General features: G+C 44.2%; 1 long non-coding RNA gene across 1 annotated transcript; it reads left to right on the top strand.

The window, feature by feature from the left end:
• Positions 1-412: 412 nt before the first annotated feature.
• LOC109373389 (uncharacterized) lies at positions 413-15,760 on the top strand. Its single transcript, XR_002122219.1, has 3 exons — positions 413-2,459; positions 14,479-14,582; positions 15,709-15,760. It is a non-coding gene; the product is annotated as an uncharacterized LOC109373389 (long non-coding RNA).
• The last annotated feature ends 791 nt before the right edge of the window (positions 15,761-16,551 follow it).

The following is a 16,551-nucleotide window of genomic DNA, read 5'->3' as shown; positions in this document are numbered from 1 at the left end:
TGAGGGACTTGCGCTCCCTGCTGCTTCAGGAACTCTCCATCCACACGTCACGTGACCATCAGAGGCAGGGACACAGTATAAACCTGAGCAGAGTAAGGCTTGCTCAGTCATTGGTCAATTAGCCCAGTTCAGGAACTGGTCAAGTGGCCTGGTAGGGGTGGCCAGGCACATCCAGTCCTCTCCCACAGTGGGTGCGACCCTCTCTCCTCTCTGACAGCTGGGCTTCCAGAATGCAGACCCTGGGCTGCCCCCCTGACACACAGCAGCAAGTTTGCCTGGAAGGGGTAACATCTGGGACGGCTTCCTGTAGCAATCTCCAGGGGCTAAGTGAGATAAACAGGCTTCACAAATTGGGCTGACTAGACAATGAAATATTTATTGTGATTCCTCCTCTTTTTTTTTGAAGTTCAGGATTCCTTGTCATCCCTGGGCTGAAGCCTGCATACACGAGAGGAATTCACAATTAGCTCAGAAGTGGCCCGCTACCACTTACCGCTGACCTCAACCTGCAGCAGGCAGAAGGCAAGTGATTGTGTCTGCATACATGCAGATTTTTTTTTAAATAAAACAGGAAAGTCCATGAAACAAAAGGACGCAATCCAGAAAACCAGCTTGTGGGATCGTCTTTCATTAGTTTTTGGTGTATGAAGTATTTTCTGACATGGGTGAAAACCGAGGCAAATAATTTCGATGTTGCTTTAAAATAGACATTTACTATGAATAATGTTTAGTTTTAAAGACAGTTATTATTATTATTTTTTATTTACCTTGAATGTCTACTAAAAGCCAATGGAGTGTTGTGGGATTATTCAGCTAATTCAGGCCAAAATGTTGATTTCCCTTTAAATATTGAGATAATGGAAGAGAAATCTAGCCACATCTGACTTGTGTGGTTAGTGACCAACGACTGTTTCTGTGTTAGTTGGTAAAGTCTTTGTTGTACCCTCAAGTCAAGTCACATATCAGTGGAAAAGCATTGCAGACTTGTTGTAAAAGAGGGTTTCAGCTTTCTGCCAAGAGCATCTTCAGTGCCCACACTAGTTAGTAATTTGGCTTCTAAATGTTTCAGTCAATCAGTAGTCAGCACTGAAGACAGAGAAAGATGAAGTTTCCTCATCTGGGTATAAGATGACTTCTGCTTTGGGCAGTTCCAGCTCCCGCCATTCCCCAAGGGACCCCATGGTTCAGTGAACCTCCTTGGTATTCCCAAACCTGTCGGGATGGTTTCCTCCTCCAGGACTCTCCATCTGCTGTGTGTTCCTGACTTTGTTCTTTGGGCGCTGTCCTGACAGGAACCCCCTACGAGAACTCCCTACTTCTATCCTCACCTCCTCCTTGATGCCTTTCTGATCAATCCACCTTCCACCACATCCCACGCTGAGAAAGGCCTCTCTCCTTTGGGCTCCAATTTCATCCTATTCCCATCTTTAAAATGTCACTTTTCTCCTTTCATCAGCCACAGACATTTACTGAGTGCTGTAGTTCCTGCTTGGGTGGTGAGAATTACAGACAGTTCCTGCCCTCACGGGGCTCATATTCTAGTTGAGGAGAAAGACAATAAACACACATATGAAATGATGCTAGGTAATGCAATGACACAAATATTGAGAGGTTTTTCTCGCCTGACGCCCCCAGCACACTGTGACCTTTGAGAGCAAGTACTGGTGAACCTAGCCGAGGGCGGGACATTTGTACATCAGGTGTCAGTAGATGTTGAATGAATGAGCAAACGAAAGGAGCATTTAGTGGACTTTTAACTATGTCCCCCGTCTTTCTAGCACTGGAGGATGTAAAAGAAATAAAAGTTCATTTTACTTTACAGTTGGAAAGTTTTCTCTTCTGAAAGAATATCTTTGTGACATTTTCAGAGATAATAAGGAATCTTCCATCTGACTAGGAAACAACAAGCAGTTTATATAGAAAAGGCACATTGCTAGAAACATCTGCCTGTTAATTGATTCATCATTCACCCACAAGACATGTAAAAAATGATGGTTCTGTACCACAGGTTTTTATTTCTATTAAATTCTATGGCATACAATCTTGAACAAACATTTGTAGTCAATATTTGGTAAAAAAGTCCAATTCAATCAAGTAAATAAAGCATTAGAAAAAATTATTTCATTTCTTTGCTAAACTAAAGCCATTAAGACTAATACAAGTAGAATTGAGGACAAAGGATATTTAAAACAAAACAAAACAGTGAGACCCATTGCGTATTTGCATTTTAAAATTAATTGCTTCCCTAATTATTCATCAGTAGAAGCATAAATTAAGCAAATATAACTTAGAGTAAGCTTTCAGACACCCATAGGATTCTCCCCTCAAGAGTAAATTGTCCTAATGGTTCACTGTGATGGTTTATTTTTGCTGTCTTTTCCATGATTGAGGAAAGAGGAGATTGGAAATGGAGCCTTATGGAAATGAAACAGACACTCCAGAAAAAGAGACAGACACAGGTAGGTACTTTTAGTTTTCCCTTGGAAGGTGTGAGAAGGTAACAACCAATAAAGAATGTTGGGGGCCAAGGAACTGCTTTGAAAGCACTGAAATAGCACTTCCATTAACACTAAGTGCAACTCCGTGGCCCCAACATGCAACCAACAGGTGAAAAATGCAGTTAAGCAAGGGGGTTTCATTTGTCTTGCCTTGAGTGGATGGGATTGACTGATTTGAGTCTTTGCTTCCTCTGCTTTCCCTTACCCCATGCCAGTGGAGCGCTAGGCATCTAGCACAGCTGGAATATTTTTTCTGTCACACAATCAGGCATACATTGTTGGCAATCTCTCTCAAAAGCTTATAAAACAACACAATTATGCAAAATAACAAAAAGCTCCAAATCTCAATGACTTAAATGAATGGTAGCTTATGCTCATGCTCCCTAGGCTGCAGGTCAGCTATGGCTTGGCTGATCTAGGCTGGGTTCAACTAAGCAACTCTTCTCCAGGTGTGTGCAGCAGGTGGACCAGTTGGGATGACTCTGCTTTGTTACTCTGCTGCAGGTTGAGCTCAGGTTCATTGCACCTGTCTCTCATCCTGCAAGGCTCATCTGAGGGCATAGAACTATCTGACGCATGATTTTTACAAGGCAAAAGTGGAAGCTCTCAGAAGAGTGGGTATAAATATGCAATGCCGTAAAGCCTAGGCTCCAAATTGGCATATGGGTGTGTCTACCCACCTTTCATTGGAAGCCCCAAAGTCAAGGTGAACATCAGTGAAATGAGAAAGTAAATTCTTCCCATGAAGGGGTGTGTGTGTTTGTGTTGGGTGGGGAGGGGAGTGAAAAATAATTTTACTGAGAAATAATTTAACATTTTCTGATTTGGGCCTTTACACATGAATTATTTAAAGTTTGCCTTTGTCCCTCATGAGTTTGTTAATTATAAGTATGTTAGATTAGCCAGAAAGATCTCTCAGTAAGACAGATACATGGAAGATTTATAAAGCTCTGTGGATGAACCTGCAATAACAACAAGCTGGTGCAGCCCAGTTGAATCTTCACCTTGCTGCTTGAAGAAGGGTCCAAGGGACACGGGTCTGCAGGTCTTACGTGGCTTCGGAGCCGTGCATTGAGCTGCCTGATACAGACCAGACGGGCAGGAATTCCGCCTCAGCAGATGTGTGCATGACTTCACTGCTCTGATTTCAGCATCACCTCTCCCCTGTCACCAACAGGCAACCCACAGTAAAGGATGTTTTTCTGATCATTTTGCACTCATTAAATGCAGCTGTCACAACAGTGGATGCGAAGATGCATGCAAAACTTTTCTGCCACGTCAAAATAAAGCTGAAAAGCTTTTTAGAAAAGAGCCGAAACCTTTGAAGCCTATTCTCAAGGAATAGTGGAAATATCACCTTTTGTTGTTGACAATTGAAAGTGTTCCATTGCAACACAAATTAAATCTTGGCCCAGAGGAAAGAAGCACCAACCATCAAAATTTTGCAGCAGAAAGCATTTGGCCAACCAGTTGGGGTTCAATTGTACTATTCCTGGGTCTGAACGACCTAGAGGCTCCATCCTCACCAGACTGGCCAATCCCTGCTAATGGTTTTAATGGGGCGGAGTAGTTCCCTGACTCTCAAAGAAATGTTATGAGAATGAAATAATTGGGCACCAACTACATACCCCATTAGAGAAGTAAAACAAACAAATGGATTCTGGAGCCATAACACAAACCTACTGGATTAGACTCTCTGGGTGGAGGGCGACGGCCTTCCGTGATTTTAGTGCCGCCATCAGAATCCATTTCACCAATCCCCGGACCTGCGTGGAAACCAGCAAAAAGGACAATATTCAGTAATGTGCTTCTTGATGTAGCACCTCTTGAATTTTCCTGCTGTTTACTAAGTGTAAGTCATAACTTCTTGACCAGCTAAAAAGTTGACCCTTGTTTATGCTCCTCTGAGAAGCCTTCCATAGGTTCCCCCTGGGCCGGGTAATGGAGGCCATCAGCTGCGTTCCCTTCAGACCCATTGCCCACCTTAATTATGATCACAGTGATAGTCCCTCTCTCCTTTTCATGGCATCATCTGCTCATGGATTCCCCACTAGATTGGGATTTTGAGAGTCAAGACTGGGTTTATCATCCTGTGTTTGGCCCTGACAATGTAACACAGGGCTGGGCCAAAAAAAAAAAAAAAGGTGAAGGACGGAAGGGAGGGAAGAAGGAAGGAAGGAGAGCAACAGCATCAGATGATTTTGAGGGGTGGGTGGGTACATCTTGCAGCCAGATGTTGCTTGTCCACATCAGGTAACAGAGGCAGATGTTTCAGCCTTTCCGCCTCTAGCTCCTCTTACCTCTAGGCAGACTTTACAGGTTCCTGAGCACATGGGCAGTGATTATTGGTTAGGTAATAAGAGAAGCCTTTATCTCCTAAAGGATTTTATCATCAGGGTCTGGCCAGGAAAAATCTTCCTCATTGGATATTTGGAAACTGGATATTTCCTAGCTCTTGGTCTCCACCTTTAGGTTCCTAAAGTTCCTCCACCTAAAGTTCCCTTTAGGCTTTGTCCTAAAGGGAGCAAGGCAGTGTGGCTGGCCAAGTCCAGTCCCATGGCCACAAAGCAGAGAAGAGCAGGGACCATGGCTTGGTGATGGGCACGTGAGAGCCAAGTGGCTGAGTTGTCTGCTGTTGTTCAGTTTCTTCTCCCATCACAAGATATAATGCACATTTAAATGATGCAGAGCCAGCTGCACAAGCTATGGGTCTGGCGATTTCATCTGCTGTGCTGTGCAGCCTTCTGATATGGGATGGTATCATGGATGACTGCAAGGCAATAAAAATGTAAGAAATTGAGAGGCTCTCTCCACCATGATGCCACAAAGGTGAGAACACCCAAAGACCAGAGAGAAATGATGAATTTAAAGGCACCATGGAGGGAAACATAGAATTCTCTAGTGTTTTAGTTCTTGTGCTAGGCCCTGACCATGGACCTGGAATGAGGTGTAAAAGAAACGGCTGAGGGGAAGAAGGCGCTGAGCCTGGAGTGTGTTTCACTGTCTTAGGTGAGCCCGTGAGGGAAAAGGAGCCCATTGTCTGCACCAGGCTCCACCATCCCCTAGAAGGTGAAGAATTCACTTGCTGGTTGCTTTGTTTACACACCAGTAAGTTTTGACTAGGTTTTCTTACTAATTTGAATTTATTTGATCTACTTTATAAATTCTTTATGAGCAAATCAGGATGCCTTGATTGTGTGTCTGCAATAAACCTCTACCAGGAATGCTTTTCTGCCTGCGTGTTGCATAGCTGGTTCCTTTTCTTCCATCTACGGCTCACCTTGAATGAATGTTCCTGCCACAGAAGCTGTCCTTAACGATCCAATTTGAAGTTGGTCTCTTCTTCACCATCATTTCTTATCTTAGGCCTTGTTATTTTCCCTGCCTAACACTAATTATAATTTATAATTAGTTCATTTACCTGTTTGATTGTTTGTTTGCGCCCTCCTGAAGGTCAGGGCCTGTGTCTATATCCTGAGGCTAGCACAGTGCCTGGCACCATCATAGAGATGACAAATGAGCATGATGACATAAATATGCAGATGCACGGTGCAAAATTAAATGAGATCTCCTTTTTCTTAAAGACTTCATAATATTGGGAGGAGACATATACACAATTAACAAAACAAGACATTGCAAGACAATTCCTTTTTAGAGTGACAACAATTGATCTAATAGAAAAGGCAGCAGGTGATCTCGGCAATTGTGTAAGTAGGTTCCATTGTTCCTCAGTTTTGGACAAGGCTGAGCAGGAAAGCAGAGTGGGTTGCTAATAGTGGGTTTGTGGTAGAAACAGAACCAGCATCCATCAACTTCTGAACAATTCTCTTCCCACTCACTGTGACTTTTTTGACCTCTAGTCAAGATGTGTGTGTGTGTGTGTGTGTGTGTGTGTGTGTAGCCTCAGCCTGAATCAGCAGGTAATTTTGGTGTCATGAAAAACATGCATGACATTTGGTGAGCTACACTCTTTATCTCCTGGTCTGTCTCATTTTGTGTCTATTCCCAACTGTTGCTCCCTACAGCCAAAGGGACTGTGCTATGTCCTTCCTTATGTTGCTGTCATCCTCAGGGGTGACAGTAGCTTATACTCATCCCATAGGTGGCATAGACAGTATTTAATTGTATTATTCATTCCTCACAATTCAGTATAATTGGAAACATTTTGAGTATTTCCTGAGAACTCTGGAGGACAACCCAGAGTGCTCTGGGATGTGGTGAGACCCAGCCTGGATCTTAGGGTGCTAACAGTGCTTGCCTGGAAGGAGCCGCTGAACATGGGAGCTTATGTGGAGGAACTGCCCAGGCCCTGGAGTTAGGGCGAGTAACCACCTAGCACGGTGAGGACCACCCTGGACTCAGGAGGCTTTACAGTTTATTTTTTCATTAATGAATGCTTCAGAAAGTGCACTGTCCCTAATTCCCCTCTTTGAAAGATGGAAACTTTAATGTGCAGTTAATTAAATGTTGTGCTGATTTGCAAGCCCTGAGCTCTCAAAGGCCTCGGGGAGGTGGAGGCAAGTTTAGAAATCAAACAACTGGAGGACTGGCTGTCCCCGATCTGACCACAGAGTGAGCGGCATTGTTTGCTCCAGATGCCCGGGAGGCGTTCAAGGCGCCCCTGTGGCCCAGACCTGCGTTCTGGGCCTGGCGATGCCCATCCGGTGTGTTTATAGCAGAGAGGACCAGACTAGAGCTCTGAGCTCTGGGAGGAGGAGGGTGGCCCAACCCTACCTCTCTCTCTGTGCAGCCTTGCTTTCAGAGGCATTCTTTTTTCTTTTTCTTCCCCCTAGTGCTTCAGCATTTCTTTGTACTGAGAGGAGCTGTGTCATGCTGGAATTCTTTTCACAACAAACTAAAGAACCCAGCTGTGGCCTGGATGCAGCCCACAAAGCTGTATGCATTTTGTGTGCAGACATCTATGGGGGAGCAGTTCAGCTGTTAAGGTGGCCTTGCTGTGTAAAAGCCAGTTCCAGTTGGGCTGGGCGGCATGGGCATCCACACACGGGTGGGTGAAGGTGGACCCTCTGTGAAAATTGAGGGAGAAGAGGGTTTGTTGGAAATTCAAGTACTCAGGATCAGAGGCCGAGTGGGGAAGGGTCGCAGAGCTCACCTTCTCTCCTATTTTATAGATGGGGAAATGTAGTCAAGAAATTCAGTAGCTTGATTTTGCAAGAGGAAGTATGGTTTGCTCCAAATAACTAGCACCTGTTAACAGTGACAAACTTATCATCCATTTGGCCCTGGCTAAAGGCACAGCTTATGTAGTTACCAAATGACAACTTGCAGGGTTATCTGCCACCAGAGCATGCTTTCCTCAGCCCCACGCCTGCCAAGAACAAAGCACCAATACCTGATTAAAATATGCTTGCTTGTCATTTTGGCATCTAAGGTCCTTCCTTGTAACTCTTCTGTGTGGTCATCTTGTTAGGATGCCCTGAAGAGCTGGCAGATTCTCGGATTGACTTTGGGAAGTGTTGGCAATGCTACTATATTCTTATTATGAATAAAAAATTTAAACCCAAGCTGATAAACATATTTTTTTTCACACTGAATTCATCAGGAATACATTAACATTTTCTAAAAGGTAAAGACAGAAAAAATAAAAGAATTGAAAGGAGAACATTAGGATGTATTTGGCCATTAGGCTCCCTTTTTCCATCAGCTCCTGTTTGTGAGCCAGAACTTTACCCCATGTAACTAACACTCGGAGAATTAGCCTATGGAATAATTATCACCCCTGATGAACAGGATAAGAGTTTGTTCCCGCGTGTGTGCAGAGCCATTCATCCCAAGAAAGAAATCTGGAGTGAAAGCTCAGAGCATATTTTGCATAGGTCCTGTAAAAGGATCCAGGCAAAACAGGCTTTGCAACATTAGTTATGATCATATATGGAAAAAGCAGTTACTTTCTGCGGTGACATATGGCTGAGTTGGTACCATGCCCAGGAATTTCAATGGCCCCCCTCCCCGCCGGCCCCAGAAAGGTGAGCCCTGGCTTCGTCCTTCGCCCCCGTCGTCACTGGGCCCAACAGCACAGGCAGCTTGTGGAGAGATCACCAGTAAAGTGAAATTGCACCCACGTGTGCCAAGACCAAAGCTGCTGTTGGACTCCGGCAGTTGGCAGGTGCTACTGTCCCCCTCTGTGATAATAATGGTTCCTAAGTCAGGGAAATTATGAATGGAGCCCAAACCCATCTGCTTAAAATTCAAGCATGGTAACATATTATAGTAAACAACAATGACAAAAATACAGGAACGCTTTTATTGTAAGGGTGATTCCATCCTTAAAGGATGGAAATTTAACTTTGTTCTGATAATAGTCTATAACCACTAAATGCATTTCCAAAATTTCTAACATGGCCAAGCAAATAAAGTGAGTTGTATTAGGGAAGAGACAGAGGAGTGTGATAGTCATTCATCCACTCAGAGTGAGCACATGATAGTCATTCATTCACTCATTTGTTTATCTGACCAATATTTGATTCAATTAAACGTCCCTGAGTGCCAGCTCTGTGCTCAGCATCAGGGACAAAAAATGACCTTTACTTCCAAGGAGTTCAGGCTTGTGCGGAGGACAGAGACTTCCAGCCAAGCTACTGAAAGATGCATGCTTTAGTTATGAGGAGACCTCCAAGGGAGGGAGAAACCCTTTGCAACTGGCTCACAAAGTTGGGGAGGACATACACCTAAAGTGACACTGGGAGCTGGATGGAGGTGGGAGAGGGCAGTGCCTTTGGGACCAGCCCGTCTAGTTGAGACTCTTGGCTCAGCTGCTTCCTAGCTATTGACAAATGATGGACTCCTTCAAGTTTTGGCTTCCTCACTCTTCAAACAAAGAGGGCAATGCATCTTCGCAATGATTTTGTGAAGCTTCAATGGGAAATTTTATGGAAAGAGCTTGGGGTGGGGGTCCCCTGGTGGCAGAGGGTGCTCAGAAGGTATAGTTTGGTGTTATTTGGGGACTGGGAGCTGGGCCTTGAAAGACAGTCCCCAGGGGATGTGGAGGGTCACTGATTGTTTTCAGCAGGGGGAAGACATTCTTAGATTTGTGTTGCATAAAGAATACTTTGGAAACGTTTAGGTAAATGGATTAGGGTGGGGAGAGGTGGAGGGCGGTAAGGTGCAGGCTGCAAGACAAGTAAGGTGGTGACTAAGGCAGACTGGACAAGCAGTTCTGAAGGCCCATCCTGAGCCAGGGAGAGGGAGAGGGAGAGGGAGAGGGAGAGGAAGGAATAAATTGGTACACATTTGGAAAATGTGAGAGTGAGAGCAAGAGCAAGAGAAAGAGCTACACAGAGACATAGAGCAAGATGGGGGGAGGTCAGTGATGAGGTTGATGGTGATGACACTTACTGAGATGAAGAATAAAGCAAGGAGTGGACTGAAAGAAAAGGGTGTGAAGAGGAGGGCCATCTCCCATTCTGAAGAGCTCTGTCGAAGGTGCAGGAAAGCAGTGATGATTCAAACAAATGGAATCCCTGTCCTCACTCTGCTTACCGTCAGAAGAGCTTTGGCAGACTAAAACCCTTTTCTCCAACTGTGGTCAGAGAGGTTTAATCTCATGCAAGAGGCATTCCAGGCAGGCAGCTGGATGTGATTTGAGGATACGAGGCTCATTCTCCATATTGAAGCCACAGCTGTTCTGCCTTCTGGTAGCACTTCTCTTGGCCTTGGCTGTTCTCAGGAGACCAGCTCCAGGTTCTCCCACAAAAAACCTGCTCCTGGAAAACACAAAGAATGTGGATTCGAAGAAGAGATGAAGGAATCACCATTTCTTATAGGTTAGTGCAGACACTTTTGTAGTCTAAACCAATGATTTCTGTAATTAGTGGTGTGATTTTAGCTTATGTTCCTTCAGTACTTTGCAATGAACATTGGTTGAGCACTCAGTATGAGGGAAGGGACTGGGCTGGAGGCTGGCAAGTGCTTTACCTCATCTAAGCTCCACCATGAGATGCTATGATGGCAGGTAGTATTTGAGAATCTTTGTGCTATAGGCAAGGGCAGCTGCAGCTCAGACTTGTTCCTGGTCACACAGCTAGTCATAGCTGGAGATGGTTTTTGAACCTTGATCTTTGGATTCTGAGAACAGAACTCATTATATTATAGCTTATTGTCTCGTCTACATTTCTGGATTTTCAATGATTTTATTTTCCACTCTTGTTGGGCACTTCAGCAAAGGAATACAAGTTTTGGGGAAGCTCAAGGAAGAAGTACTAGTTGGAGAGAGAGGCTAGTGCCAAGTTCATGAGCTATTTGTAAATCATAGTAGCCCTCTTCTCACATTCAAGTAGCATCCTCCATGCACCTGGAATGTCTTTCCTCTGAAACAGTGATGAGTAGCATGCAGTCCTCATGCTTTAGGAATACAACCCCTGATCTAATAATTTCAGGAACAAAAAACTTCATGCAGGTTGTTGAACCCTTTGAACACACACTCATTCATTCAAGTTCAAGCAGTAGCTGGTCCTCGAGCGGTGGCTGACCCTGGCAGGCAGGGGCTAGGAATCCACCACCAGCCCAGAATGAGCTCTAGACAGGGGCTGACCCCAGAAATATGGCATCTGAGGCCATGTGCATGCAACTAGGGCCCCAGTTTGGGGTAAAGAGTCAAAGAGACACAGATCTCTCACCTTGCCACACACAACCTCAAGGAAGAGTCCAGCGAGGTGCTGGTTCCCTTTTCATTATTTTATAAGTAGTTAGTGGAAAAGGGAACCCAAATAGAAAGAATTTTGAACTCTTCCTTTCCTGTGCTCTCATCCTCCTTGAGACACTTCTAAATCCCCACCCAAATGATAGTTTCCTTTCTATCTCTTCCACTTCCTCAGCAACTAGAAATCAACAATGGATCTAACTTTTGTGTCCCTCTTCTGGGGTTGAACTCTGGTGCTTATTTATCTCTAATTAGTTTATTCTTTAATATTTAATGAGAGGCCATTTCTCTCTAAAATCCTTCTGTTTATCCTCTCTTTTCACTAATTCTAGTGCACAAAAATGTGTTCAAAACAAGAAAAATGTGAAATTCTGGATTTCATGCTATTTTTGGCCTTTTGCCCTCCTCCTCCAAAAGCACCAATAAGTCCTTCATGAATAGGGCAAAAATAAAGGAGTGTTTGAGGCATGAGGCATCAAACAGATACTGAAACATAGTCTATATATGTGTAATATATATGTAACTCATAAAAATATGTAGACAATAAACATTTTTATTTTTCCTGAATTGTATTTCATTCAAAAAACACATCATACTTTAAGTTCTTTTTTTAAATTAATATTTATTGGGGTGACAATGGTTAGTGAAATTATATAGGTTTCAAGTGTACAATTTTGTAATAATAAAGGAACAAGACAAGCAAATAAAGAAACAAAATCTCATAAACATAGGTAATTATTTAGTGGTTACCAGAGGGTAAGGGGGGAGGGAGTGGTAGATGAGGGTAAACAGGATCAAATATATGGTGATGGGAGGAGAACTTACTCTGAGTGGTGAACACACAATGTGATTTATAGATGATGTATTATAGAATCATACTTTAAATTCTTAATGACAAGTGTAAGAAGAGCTACTGGTGAATAAAGGTCTCTTCAAGTGGCCACCAGCTCTGGCAGAAGATGGTAAATTGTGTTTGGATTCCAGAAAACAAGAGCTGCCTGTGTCTATGGACTAGGAGGTAATGAAAAGGCTACTCACCCCATCCAGCAATGGAGGTGTGTCCCGTGCCTCCTGCCAACAGGAGAGGGTTCTTTACCATCTCAGGGTCCTGGGCTTCATGTGACAGGAAGACACTAGTGGTGGGAACAGTGATGGTCAACAGAGGCAACCTAGATGAGCTTCCTCCTTGGTTTCATGCTCAAGAGGGCAGCGACAGGGTTCTTCTCCCTCCCTGGTCTGCAATCAGTGAATTCTCTTTCTGATACAATCTTAGCTGTAAGATTATAGCCCAAAAATATTCTTACAGAACGAACTCCTGCCACCTCTACCACTTCTGCAAATGTAGATTAATTATCTGGGCCTGATATTATTAAATCAAATTCAAAGGTAAGTGAACGATGATGAGAGTCACCCAGATATTGTTCTCATTTGTGTGTGTGGCTTTCAGTCGATTAACTAAGGGGCTATTAAGAAGAGATATGGAAAGCATTCAAAAGGGAAGTTGGTGGTGATGCTCGCTTGTGAGGTCTGAATTACTGGATTGGCCTTTGTCTCTAGTTAGATTTTGAAAGGTTGTTGTATCCGAGTTTGCCATGTAAGTCAGGAGCTAACTATGCTCCACCATTCCCAGGTGTGAAGACCATCATAGTTTGTTAGGCTTCCTGTTTGAAGGAATGTTACTGAGGGATTTGAGTCATGGGGCTGGCCAGGTGATGCTCACTGATAAATGTGGTTAGAGTAAATGGCACTCTGGGGTCTTCAGCCCTCTGTATGGACAGGCTCTGAGTCTATGGCTGACTGGAGTCACTGCTTAAATGGACGCTGTGACTTTTTTAGTAAGGGCATAGGCTGAAGGGAATTGGTGAGAACTCACTGGTCACTCAAGATGGGCTGTGCCCTGCTTTGGCCTTTGAATTGCTTCTCTGTACAAGTTAACACATTTCTTATATATGGAAAAAAATACAATGTAGACCCAAAGGCATGGAAACTTTGTTATTAGCGATTCTGCAGGTTTTTAATCCCCTGAGAGGCAGGGGTTATGACCTCCAATCTGTGTGTTTCGTGTAGCATCAAATAAGGACCAGCGCTTGGAGAAGGCTCCACCCTTGCAGGCATTTTCACACCCACTTTTAGCCAACCATAAGCCTGGGAGGGATGTGTGGTTACTATCATGTTTATTGTGTAGCTAAAAAATTGAGACAGAGTGCGATTAAGTAGTTCTCCCAAGATCCCACAACTGGCAAGTGCTGAGCTGTTCTTTGGCCTTTGAGGGCACGCTCTACCCTCCTGCCCAGGATGACGTTGAGGGGGCCCTGGGGACTAAGTGAGGGAATGGGGGACTTGTCTCATTGCTTTTCCTCATAAGTGGACTCCTTTGAGATGATGACAAGCCTAAGTCTGCCCAGAGAGATGACAATCTACAAAAATGGTAAAGCCTTCCACAGAAGGAAGCCCCAGCCCTACTAATGTCCTAACAATCCTTATCATCAGGACCGCCTTTCCTCCTGTTGAACCTAAATCTTTCTCACTCACGTTTAAGCCATTAGCTTTTCATGTCCTATTAGATTGGGGATGAAGAACAATTGGTGACAATATTCCGTGTGTAAATCCACAGTTCTTTGAGAAATGAACACCTCCCCCCCTAAAAAAAACCCCCAAAAAACCCCACAATGAAACACCAAAAACCAACCCAATTCCCCTACACGCCTTCACTGCAATAATAAAAAGCTCAGAGTTCTGCCTTAGGATTATTTTTTTTCTTCGAAAAATATTCCTTAGATTAAATAAATTAACTTTCAATTTCTTAAAAATAATATTTCCTAGCTGGTACAATTTCCATATGTATATTTGACAGTGAAATAGTGGATCCTTAAATTATGGGGTTTTGGAAGTCATGCCCATAAGCTTTTGAAATTAGGAACTAGAACATCTTCCTAGAGGAAAGCATGCTATAAATTTTAAATTGGAAAGAAAGTGTCCATGGACTTAAGAGTTATAGTATATTGTCTCTCTGAATCTTAAAGCATTAAGAACAGGGTTTTTAAATTGGGAAAAATGCATGCACCATAGCAGGTTGTACTAAGTAAGAGGATAAGCAACAGTGCTTGGCTCTAGTCTATTATTATTTCCATTATGGATTACTTTTGTGTATTTGTATGAGATTCTATTCGGAAAGGAACCAGGACTCTCCAAGTAAACAGTTGACTTCTAGTTGGACAATGTCCAAAGCAATGGGGGTGGGTGTGAGGAGGTGAGGAGAGGGCGGCTCCACGGCAGGTGGAATCACTGGGAACAGGACAAAACTTTCCTGTTTCTTCTTAGCTACCCAACTCCTTCTACTCCTGGCACCAATCTTCACTATCACAACTATCAGCGCAATGCAGAAACGTGAGGAAAATGAGAAGACTTGTGGAGAGGCCCATAAGGTGGGTGCAGATTTCTGGGTGAAGGGAGTCACTTATGATTTTGCTCCAAAGGAGAGAAGGTAAGAAGGATAAATAGGAGGAGACAGGAAGAGAGAGGAGCAGAGAGAAAGGAGAGATGCGAGAGGAAGGGGGAATGAGAAAGGCAGGCATACAGCTGTTAGTTTCTGGGAAAAGAAGCAGAAAATAACAGTGACAACTCAAGGCAGAGGAGCCTGAGGGCTGCTGAAAATCAGCTCAATGGATTCAGCCCCACAAAAAGCCGGCAGCCAGCACCCCACCCCACCGTGCTCTCTGCCTAGACAACGAGAGTGGGAGTGGGTCACGCAGTAGACTGCACCTGTCCATGTCCTCGACAGTCCCTACATTCTCTCTCTCCATCCCCGTCCTGACAGAACTAGTTCAGGGTCTCCTCAGCCTTCTTCCCCTCTAGCTCCATCTCACTTCTGCTTCCTGTCCTCTGGGCCTGCCTAGCAGCTCCTGTCGCACAGAGCAGATGCCCCACACCTTTCACGCTCCAGCTTCTGGCCTGTGCCCGCCTTGCCAGCTGCCTCTTCTGCCACCCTGACCTTGAACCCGGTGCTTTGGCCACCCAGAAGTACTGGCGGTTTCCCCAAATGAACCAAGCTTTCTTGGGGGCATTGCACATGCTGCTTCCTCCATCTGGAATGGTAAAAATGACAGGCACTCCAGGAGCTCACAGGAGCGCCAGGCGCTGGCTAGGCTCTCACCCTCTGAGGTGCGCCCCAGCATCAGCTCCATTTTTCAGAGAACTAAACTGAAGCCTAGAGAGTTCACGGGCTCAAGGAAGTCTTGCCCATGTGGAAAAGTATATTAGACAAGGACAGAGAGAAAAAGACCTGACATACAGTTAGCGCCTACTATGGACCAGGCTACTCTAGGCACAGATATGCATTCCAGATCTAAGATGCTGTGATCTGAATGCCAAGCTGTCATACTTCTCTAGAATAGAGATTTCTGATCAATGTTTAGTTAGAGAAGAGACGTTCTGTCTTTGGCAGACTTTGTTTTTTAAGCCACAGCATTTTCTGGTGTGATAAGTGAAGGAATTTGTCTCGCCTGTTTCTTTTCCCATTGTCAATCTTCTTTTTTGTTCCTTTGCTTGCAGCTGTTGTCTGTCTTTGAGTCACATGGAACCACTTGCAGGAAGAGCTCTAGAGAATTTGGGAAGAAAGAGGAGGGAGGAGAGACAAAAGGTGCATTTTTTATTTTTTCAAGAAGCAAGAAAACATAAGGAAAGTAAAGGTGTTCTCAAGTGTGTTGCCTGCAGCTTTGTCAGGTAACATTTCTTTAGATGGTTTTGCTTCCCCTTCCCCTAACTGGCTGTTCGTCATTTTTTGACATCTCTTTGGGGACAGGGACATAAAAGTAAACTGCAGGTCAAAGCCAGGAATTAGGGGTTCTAGGGTCCTCTCTCTGATAGCCTCACTTCTTTGTGTCTGCACTTTTAGTGGGAGCAGGTGAGGCTGGTTCACCATTCCAGTCACATCATCCTCCCCTGGATGACAGCATCACACCTTCATCCATCCATTTGCATTTCAAACTGTTACCCGCCTGCTCTTGATTCATTATTCAGTAACGCTGGTCACTTGTGAGTGTTTCTGAGCTCATATTTTACGTAAAAGGGCCAATCTCTTTTTATCCAAATCTCCTTCTCCTGAATCCTTGTGTAGTTTTCTAAATGAAATGCTGTGTATTCTGTTTGAGCCCCTGGCACCTGAGCTATTAGCCTCCCTTCCTTGTAGCAGCTCACCTGGATGTTCAGTTCACAGGACCTGAAGTCCACGTGCCTGGCTCCTTACCTCTGACCTTGGCCAACTTTTCCTCGTGGGAGCTCCACTTTTTAATAAGTAAATGAAGGGGTTTGGAGTGTACAGCCACGAGGCAGGCTTTCCCTATCTTTAATTAATGATGGAGTCTATGAGAAGCAGTGGAAGGGACATGGGCTTTA

This window comes from Hipposideros armiger, unplaced genomic scaffold, assembly GCF_001890085.2.
Source record: "Hipposideros armiger isolate ML-2016 unplaced genomic scaffold, ASM189008v1 scaffold_716, whole genome shotgun sequence".
NCBI classification, from domain to species: domain Eukaryota; kingdom Metazoa; phylum Chordata; class Mammalia; order Chiroptera; family Hipposideridae; genus Hipposideros; species Hipposideros armiger.
Note: the sequence above shows the minus strand (reverse complement) of the source record. Positions and strands in the feature narration are given on the sequence as shown.